We start from the raw sequence: 10559 nt of genomic DNA, 5'->3' as shown, positions 1-10559 counted from the left end.
TTAATTTGTAGACCCAGTTTTTGAATTTTTACATGGGGTAAAAGGAGAGAAATCTTCCTAAAATTTGTAACCCAATTTCTCTCAAGTAAGGTAATACCTCATATGTGTATGTCAAGTGCTCTGTGGGTGCACTACAAGGCTCAGAAGGGAAGGAGCAACAGTGGGATTTTGAAGAGTGAGTTTTTCTGAAATGGTTTTTGAGGGGCATATCTCATTTAAGAAGCCCCTATCGTGACAGAATAGCAAAAAATAAAAAATAAAAAAGACACATGGCATACCATTTTACAAATTACACCTCTCAAGGAATGTAACAAAGGGGTACAGTGAGCCTTAATACCCCACCGGTGTTTGGTAAATGTTTATTAACCCCTTAAGGACTCAGCCCATTTTGGCCTTAAGGACTCAGACAATTTAATTTTTACGTTTTCATTTTTTCCTCCTCGCCTTCAAAAAATCATAACTCTTTTATATTTTCATCCACAGACTAGTGTGAGGGCTTGTTTTTTGCGCGACCAGTTGTCCTTTGTAATGACATCACTCATTTTATCATAAAATGTATGGCGCAACCAAAAAACACTATTTTTATGGGGAAATTAAAACGAAAAACGAAATTTTGCTAATTTTGGAAGGTTTTGTTTTCACGCCGTACAATTTCTGGTAAAAATGACATGTGTTCTTTATTCTGAGGGTCAATACGATTAAAATGATACCCATTATTATATACTTTTATATTATTGTTGCGCTTTAAAAAAATCACAAACTTTTTAACCAAATTAGTACGTGTTACGCCTAGCGCTCCGGGTCCCCGCTCCTCCCCGGAGCGCTCACGGCGTCTTTCTCCCTGCAGCGCCCCGGCCAGTCCCGCTGACCGGGAGCGCTGCACTGTCATGGCCGTTGGGGATGCGATTCGCACAGCGGGACGCGCCCGCTCGCGAATCGCATCCCAGGTCACTTACCCGTCCCGGTCCCCTGCTGTCATGTGCTGGCGCGCGCGGCTCCGCTCTCTAGGGCGCGCGCGCGCCAGCTCTCTGAGACTTAAAGGGCCAGTGCACCAATGATTGGTGCCTGGCCCAATTAGCTTAATTGGCTTCCACCTGCTCCCTGGCTATATCTGATCTCCTCCCATGCACTCCCTTGCCGGATCTTGTTGCCTTGTGCCAGTGAAAGCGTTTAGTGTGTCCAAAGCCTGTGTACCTGAACTTCTGCTACCCATCCTGACTACGAACCTTGCCGCCTGCCCCCGACCTTCTGCTACGTCTGACCTTGCCTCTGCCTAGTCCTTCTGTCCCACGCCTTCTCAGCAGTCAGCGAGGTAGAGCCGTTGCTAGTGGATACGACCTGGTTGCTACTGCCGCAGCAAGACCATCCCGCTTTGCGGCGGGCTCTGGTGAAAACCAGTAGCCTCTTAGAACCGGTCCACTAGCACGGTCCACGCCAATCCCTCGCTGACACAGAGGATCCACTACCTGGAAGCCGAATCGTGACAGTACGTTTATAATCCCTTTATTTTGATGACCTATAACTTTTTTATTTTTCCGTATAAGCGGCGGTATGGGGGCTCATTTTTTGCGCCATGATCTGTACTTTTTTTTGATACCACATTTGCATATAAAAAACTTTTAATACATTTTTTATAAATTTTTTTTTATAAAATGTATTAAAAAAGTAGGAATTTTGGACTTTTTTTTTTTTTTTCGTTCACGCCGTTCACCGTACGGGATCATTAACATTTTATTTTAATAGTTAGGACATTTACGCATGCGGCGATACCAAATATGTCTATAAAAAATGTTTTTTACGCTTTTTGGGGGTAAAATAGGAAAAAACGGACGTTTTACTTTTTTATTGGGGGAGGGGATTTTTCACTTTTTTTTTACTTTTACTTTTACATTTTTTTACATTTTTTTTTTACACTTGAATAGTCCCCATAGGGGACTATTCATAGCAATACCATGATTGCTAATACTGATCTGTTCTATGTATAGGACATAGAACAGATCAGTGTTTTCGGTCATCTTCTGCTCTGGTCTGCTCGATCACAGACCAGAGCAGGAGACGCCGGGAGCCGCATGGAGGAAGGTGAGGGGACCTCCGTGCGGCGTTATGAATGATCGGATCCCCGCAGCAGCGCTGCGGGCGATCCGATCGTTCATTTTAATCGCGAACTGCCGCAGATGCCGGGATCTGTATTGATCCCGGCACCTGAGGGGTTAATGGCGGACGCCCGCGAGATCGCGGGCGTCGGCCATTGCCGGCGGGTCCCTGGCTGCGATCAGCAGCCGGGATCAGCCACGCATGACACGGGCATCGCTCCGATGCCCGCGGTTATGCTCAGGATGTAAATGTACGTCCTGGTGCGTTAAGTACCACCTCACCAGGACGTACATTTACGTCCTGCGTCCTTAAGGGGTTAAAGTGGGATGTGAAAAGGAAAAAATTTGATTTTTTACACTAAAATGCTGGGGTTACCCCAAATTTTTTATTTTCACAAGTGGTAACAGGAGAAAATGTCACCGTAAATTTATAAATACATTTCTTTGGAGTAAGGACATACCTCATATCTGGACGCAAACAGCTCTGCGGGTTCACACCGGTTTTGGAAGAGCGGGAGCGCAGGCAGGGGCCTGGAGCTTCTACATAGCTGCCTATGGAGCCAGAACAGCGGGACCCCCCCCCCCTCAAGGAGCGTTACATGGGGTAAATTACTAAAAAGGGGGTACAGTGAGACGTAAAATCATGAAACAGGTTATGTTCCCAGAATGATGACCAAGAGCATAGCAAAAAAAAAAAAATATGCCCACCCCAAACCCTATGCTCTGAATCATCATTCTGGGAATGTGATGTGTCTGGCCCTCCCTAACCTGTTGCCTCAAATGCGCACACTGCTCAGGTGGAAAGAGAGCGCTGCACATTTGAGGCATCATAAAAAAGTTCCCGATAATAGTGACTCAGTGACCCATGGCTCCGAGAAAAAATACCCCCAGAGGTCTTATCAGGTTTTTTTTTATGAAAGAGTTTTTTGGGCAATTTAGTGGTTTTATGGGTGTTACGCCGAGCGCTCCGGGTCCCCGCTCCTCCCCGGAGCGCTCGCTACACTCTCTCCGCTGCAGCGCTCCGGTCAGATCCACTGACCCGGGGCGCTGCGATTCTGCTGCCAGCCGGGATGCGATTCGCGATGCGGGTAGCGCCCGCTCGCGATGCGCACCCCGGCTCCCGTACCTGACTCGCTCTCCCTCGGTCCTGTCCCGGCGCGCGCGGCCCCGCTCCCTAGGGCGCGCGCGCGCCGGGTCTTTGCGATTTAAAGGGCCACTGCGCCGCTGATTGGCGCAGTGATTCCAATTAGTGTCTTCACCTGTGCACTTCCCTATATCACCTCACTTCCCCTGCACTTCCCTGCCGGATCTTGTTGCCATTGTGCCAGTGAAAGCGTTCCTTGTATGTTCCTAGCCTGTGTTCCAGACCTCCTGCCGTTGCCCCTGACTACGATCCTTGCTGCCTGCCCCGACCTTCTGCTACGTCCGACCTTGCTTCTGTCTACTCCCTTGTACCGCGCCTATCTTCAGCAGCCAGAGAGGTTGAGCCGTTGCTAGTGGATACGACCTGGTCACTACCGCCGCAGCAAGACCATCCCGCTTTGCGGCGGGCTCTGGTGAAAACCAGTAGTGACTTAGAACCGATCCACTAGCACGGTCCACGCCAATCCCTCTCTGGCACAGAGGATCCACTACCTGCCAGCCGGCATCGTGACAGTAGATCCGGCCATGGATCCCGCTGAAGTTCCTCTGCCAGTTGTCGCTGACCTCACCACGGTGGTCGCCCAGCAGTCACAACAGATAGCGCAACAAGGCCAACAGCTGTCTCAACTAACCGTTATGCTACAACAGTTACTACCACAGCTTCAGCAGTCATCTCCTCCGCCAGCTCCTGCACCTCCTCCGCAGCGAGTGGCCGCTCCTGGGCTACGCCTATCCTTGCCGGATAAATTTGATGGGGACTCTAAGTTTTGCCGTGGCTTTCTTTCCCAATGTTCCCTGCATCTGGAGATGATGTCGGACCTGTTTCCCACTGAAAGGTCTAAGGTGGCTTTCGTAGTCAGCCTTCTGTCCGGAAAAGCCCTGTCATGGGCCACACCGCTCTGGGACCGCAATGATCCTGTCACTGCCTCTGTACACTCCTTCTTCTCGGAAGTCCGAAGTGTCTTTGAGGAACCTGCCCGAGCCTCTTCTGCTGAGACTGCCCTGTTGAACCTGGTCCAGGGTAATTCTTCCGTTGGCGAGTATGCCGTACAATTCCGTACTCTTGCTTCAGAATTGTCCTGGAATAATGAGGCCCTCTGCGCGACCTTTAAAAAAGGCCTATCCAGCAACATTAAAGATGTTCTGGCCGCACGAGAAATTCCTGCTAATCTACATGAACTTATTCACCTAGCCACTCGCATTGACATGCGTTTTTCCGAAAGGCGTCAGGAGCTCCGCCAAGATATGGACTCTGTTCGCACGAGGCGTTTCTTCTCCTCGGCTCCTCTCTCCTCTGGTCCCCTGCAATCTGTTCCTGTGCCTCCCGCCGTGGAGGCTATGCAGGTCGACCGGTCTCGCCTGACACCTCAAGAGAGGACACGACGCCGCATGGAGAACCTCTGCCTGTACTGTGCTAGTACCGAACACTTCCTGAGGGATTGTCCTATCCGTCCTCCCCGCCTGGAAAGACGTCCGCTGACTCCGCACAAAGGAGAGACAGTCCTTGATGTCTACTCTGCTTCTCCACGTCTTACTGTGCCTGTGCGGATGTCTGCCTCTGCCTTCTCCTTCTCTACCGTGGCCTTCTTGGACTCTGGATCTGCAGGAAATTTTATTTTGGCCTCTCTCGTCAACAGGTTCAACATCCCAGTGACCAGTCTCGCCAGACCCCTTTACATCAATTGTGTAAACAATGAAAGATTGGACTGTACCATACGCTTCCGCACGGAGCCCCTTCTAATGAGCATCGGATCTCATCACGAGAGGATTGAACTTTTGGTCCTCCCCAATTGCACCTCGGAAATTCTCCTTGGACTTCCCTGGCTTCAACTTCATTCCCCAACCCTGGATTGGTCCACTGGGGAGATCAAGAGTTGGGGGCCCTCTTGTTCCAAGGACTGTCTAAGACCGGTTCCCAGTAACCCTTGCCGTGACTCTGTGGTTCCCTCAGTAACCGGTCTCCCTAAGGCCTATATGGACTTCGCGGATGTTTTCTGCAAAAAACAAGCTGAGACTCTACCTCCTCACAGGCCTTATGATTGCCCTATCGACCTCCTCCCGGGTACTACTCCACCCCGGGGCAGAATTTATCCTCTCTCTGCCCCAGAGACTCTTGCCATGTCTGAGTATGTCCAGGAAAATTTAAAAAAGGGCTTTATCCGTAAATCCTCCTCTCCTGCCGGAGCTGGATTTTTCTTTGTGTCCAAAAAAGATGGCTCCCTACGTCCTTGCATTGACTACCGCGGTCTTAATAAAATCACGGTTAAGAACCGCTACCCCCTACCCCTCATCTCTGAACTCTTTGATCGCCTCCAAGGTGCCCACATCTTTACTAAATTGGACTTAAGAGGCGCCTATAACCTCATCCGCATCAGAGAGGGGGATGAGTGGAAAACGGCGTTTAACACCAGAGATGGACACTTTGAGTATCTGGTCATGCCCTTTGGCCTGTGCAACGCCCCTGCTGTCTTCCAAGACTTTGTCAATGAAATTTTTCGTGATCTGTTATACTCCTGTGTTGTTGTATATCTGGACGATATCCTAATTTTTTCTGCCAATCTAGAAGAACACCGCCAGCATGTCCGTATGGTTCTTCAGAGACTTCGTGACAATCAACTCTATGCCAAAATTGAGAAATGTCTGTTTGAATGCCAATCTCTTCCTTTTCTAGGATATTTGGTCTCTGGCCAGGGACTACAAATGGATCCAGACAAACTCTCTGCCGTCTTAGATTGGCCACGCCCCTCCGGACTCCGTGCTATCCAACGCTTTTTGGGGTTCGCCAATTATTACAGGCAATTTATTCCACATTTTTCTACCGTTGTGGCTCCTATCGTGGCTTTAACCAAAAAAAATGCCGATCCCAAGTCGTGGCCTCCTCAAGCGGAAGACGCCTTTAAACGACTCAAGTCTGCCTTTTCTTCGGCTCCCGTGCTCTCCAGACCTGACCCTTCCAAACCCTTCCTATTGGAGGTTGATGCCTCCTCAGTGGGAGCTGGAGCTGTTCTTTTACAAAAAAATTCTTCCGGGCATGCTGTCACTTGTGGTTTTTTTTCTAGGACCTTCTCTCCGGCGGAGAGGAACTACTCCATCGGGGATCGAGAGCTTCTAGCCATTAAATTAGCACTTGAGGAATGGAGGCATCTGCTGGAGGGATCAAGATTTCCAGTTATTATTTACACCGACCACAAGAACCTCTCCTACCTCCAGTCTGCCCAACGGCTGAATCCTCGCCAGGCCCGGTGGTCTCTGTTCTTTGCCCGATTTAATTTTGAGATTCACTTTCGTCCTGCCGATGAGAACATTAGGGCCGATGCTCTCTCTCGTTCCTCGGATGCCTCAGAAGTTGAACTCTCTCCGCAACACATCATTCCACCTGACTGCCTGATCTCCACTTCTCCAGCCTCCATCAGGCAAACTCCTCCAGGAAAGACCTTTGTTTCTCCACGCCAACGCCTCGGAATCCTCAAATGGGGTCACTCCTCCCATCTCGCTGGTCATGGGGGCATCAAGAAATCTGTGCAACTCATCTCCCGCTTCTATTGGTGGCCGACTCTGGAGACGGATGTTGTGGACTTTGTGCGAGCCTGCACTATCTGTGCCCGGGATAAGACTCCTCGCCAGAAGCCCGCTGGTTTTCTTCATCCCCTGCCTGTCCCCGAACAGCCTTGGTCTCTGATTGGTATGGATTTTATTACTGATTTACCCCCTTCCCGTGGCAACACTGTTATTTGGGTGGTCGTTGATCGATTCTCCAAAATGGCACATTTCATCCCTCTTCCTGGTCTTCCTTCAGCGCCTCAGTTGGCTAAACAATTTTTTGTACACATTTTTCGTCTTCACGGGTTGCCTACGCAGATCGTCTCGGATAGAGGCGTCCAATTCGTGTCTAAATTCTGGAGGGCTCTCTGTAAACAACTCAAGATTAAATTAAATTTTTCTTCTGCATATCATCCCCAGTCCAATGGACAAGTAGAAAGAATTAACCAAGTCTTGGGTGATTATTTGCGACATTTTGTTTCCTCCCGCCAGGATGACTGGGCAGATCTCCTTCCATGGGCCGAATTCTCGTATAACTTCAGAGTCTCTGAATCTTCCTCCAAATCCCCATTTTTCGTGGTGTACGGCCGTCACCCTCTTCCCCCCCCTCCCTACCCCCTTGCCCTCTGGTCTGCCCGCTGTGGATGAAATTTCTCGTGACCTTTCCATTATATGGAGAGAGACCCAAAATTCTCTCTTACAGGCTTCTTCACGCATGAAGAGGTTCGCGGATAAGAAAAGAAGAGCTCCTCCCGTTTTTTCCCCTGGAGACAAGGTATGGCTCTCCGCTAAATATGTCCGCTTCCGTGTCCCTAGCTACAAGTTGGGACCACGCTATCTTGGTCCTTTCAAAATTTTGTGTCAAATTAATCCTGTCTCTTACAAACTTCTTCTTCCTCCTTCTCTTCGTATCCCTAATGCCTTTCACGTCTCTCTTCTTAAACCACTCATCCTCAACCGTTTTTCTCCCAAATCTGTTCCTCCCACTCCTGTTTCCGGCTCCTCGGACATCTTCTCTGTCAAAGAGATCTTAGCCTCTAAAAAGGTCAGAGGGAAAACTTTTTTTTTAGTGGACTGGGAGGGTTGTGGTCCTGAAGAGAGATCCTGGGAACCTGAGGACAACATCCTAGATAAAAGTCTGCTCCTCAGGTTCTCAGGCCCTAAAAAGAGGGGGAGACCCAAGGGGGGGGGTACTGTTACGCCGAGCGCTCCGGGTCCCCGCTCCTCCCCGGAGCGCTCGCTACACTCTCTCCGCTGCAGCGCTCCGGTCAGATCCACTGACCCGGGGCGCTGCGATTCTGCTGCCAGCCGGGATGCGATTCGCGATGCGGGTAGCGCCCGCTCGCGATGCGCACCCCGGCTCCCGTACCTGACTCGCTCTCCCTCGGTCCTGTCCCGGCGCGCGCGGCCCCGCTCCCTAGGGCGCGCGCGCGCCGGGTCTTTGCGATTTAAAGGGCCACTGCGCCGCTGATTGGCGCAGTGATTCCAATTAGTGTCTTCACCTGTGCACTTCCCTATATCACCTCACTTCCCCTGCACTTCCCTGCCGGATCTTGTTGCCATTGTGCCAGTGAAAGCGTTCCTTGTATGTTCCTAGCCTGTGTTCCAGACCTCCTGCCGTTGCCCCTGACTACGATCCTTGCTGCCTGCCCCGACCTTCTGCTACGTCCGACCTTGCTTCTGTCTACTCCCTTGTACCGCGCCTATCTTCAGCAGCCAGAGAGGTTGAGCCGTTGCTAGTGGATACGACCTGGTCACTACCGCCGCAGCAAGACCATCCCGCTTTGCGGCGGGCTCTGGTGAAAACCAGTAGTGACTTAGAACCGATCCACTAGCACGGTCCACGCCAATCCCTCTCTGGCACAGAGGATCCACTACCTGCCAGCCGGCATCGTGACAATGGGGTTAAAACTTGGAATGTACTCTGGACTTGGTACATTGGGGTCAAATTATGGAAAATTAAAATGAAAAGGGAAAATCATGGAAGTGTGATACTCCCTGAAGCAGTTTTTAATGCAGAGTGCAAGTGTCACATTGAGTGGTGGTGTCCTTGCACATCCCCCACTTGTTACACACTCACCTGGAAAGTATTGGGCCTGGGACGATCCTGGCACCTATATTTCCAGTTTCTTGGGAAGTCTGGCCTGCTCTTTCCCAGTTGCCAAAGATCAGGGCCCTTAGGACTTCTTCTTGGAACTGGAGGAATGTCCCTGTGTTGCCAGCGTTCTGGGACAGTACAAAAGAGTTGTACATGGCAACCTGTACCAAGTAGACCGAAACTATTTTGTACCAAACCCGTGTTTTGGGCATAGCTTGAGGACTTGATCAGAGAGATCAACTCTCCCCATATGCTGATTGTAGCACAGAATACGATCAGGCTTGATGACCGTTGTTGTGGTACCTCGCACAGGGACAGGTGAGCTGCCGATACCATGAATTGTGGTCAGCATAAGGACATCCCTCTTATCCTTATACCTAACCAGCAACAGGTTTTCATGGGTAAGGACACGGGACTCACCCTTGGGCATAGGTTTCTACAGAAAATTTAGAGGGAGGCTGGATCTGGTGGCAAGGGATGTGAACAGAGAGATGCTGGTATAAAAGTTGTCCACATAAAAGGTGGTAACCCTTATCCAGCAATGGGTGCACAAGGTCCCAAACTATTTTCCCGCTAACACCTAGAGTGGGGGGACATTCTGGGGGTTCAATACGGGAATCTTGTCCCTCATATACTCTAAACTTGTAAGTGTACCCTGAGGTACTCTCACAAAGTTTGTAGAGTTTCACGCCATACCGCGCCCACTTCGAGGGAATATTCTGGCAGAAGATTAGTCTCCCCTTAAAACTGATGAGACTCATCTACCAAGAGCTCCCTGAGCAGTACGTAGGCCTCCAAAAATTTGGCCCCAAAGTGATCTATGACCGGCCTCATTTTGTAAAGCCCGTCATAGGTGTGATCACCTCGGGGGGGGCCATGCCGCATTATCAGTGTAATGGAGGCATTTCCAAATGGTCTCAAACCACTTCCGTGTCATGGCCATACTGTAAAGCTGGGTCTGGTAGAGGATGTCCCTTTTCCAGTACTGTCTGACCATGGGTTTTTTGACAAGGCCCATATACAGCACGAGGCCCCAAAATGTCCTCATTTCTGCTGCACTGACGGCATACTATTCATTGGACCTAGCCAAAAACGAATCAGGGTGGTGGCCGATGAACTGTTGGGTGTACAGATTTGTCTGCTCCACCATTAGATTGACAAAGCTGTTACTAAAAAAATACCTAAAATATTTTATTTCAGTGTATCCGGCCGTGTCTATCCGGATTCCTGAGTCACCACAAACTCAGGAGTCCGTGGCTGATAACCCTCTGGGGGGCTCCAGACAGGTTCACCAGAAGGGAGCTCCGATTAAAATTGTCTGGGGGGTTGGACTCCTGCTACGAGCGGCATGGATGCTCGTACTAGTTGTCACGATGCCGGCTGGCAGGTAGTGGACCCTCTGTGCCAGAGAGGGATTGGCGTGGACCGTGCTAGTGGACCGGTTCTAAGCCACTACTGGTTTTCACCAGAGCCCGCCGCAAAGCGGGATGGTCTTGCTGCGGCGGTAGTGACCAGGTCGTATCCACTAGCAACGGCTCACCTCTCTGGCTGCTGAAGATAGGCGCGGTACAAGGGAGTAGGCAGAAGCAAGGTCGGACGTAGCAGAAGGTCGGGGCAGGCAGCAAGGATCGTAGTCAGGGGCAACGGCAGAAGGTCTGGAAACACTGGCAAGGGACACACAAGGA

This window comes from Hyla sarda, chromosome 4, assembly GCF_029499605.1.
Source record: "Hyla sarda isolate aHylSar1 chromosome 4, aHylSar1.hap1, whole genome shotgun sequence".
Classification (NCBI taxonomy): domain Eukaryota; kingdom Metazoa; phylum Chordata; class Amphibia; order Anura; family Hylidae; genus Hyla; species Hyla sarda.
This window is presented reverse-complemented; position numbering follows the sequence as displayed.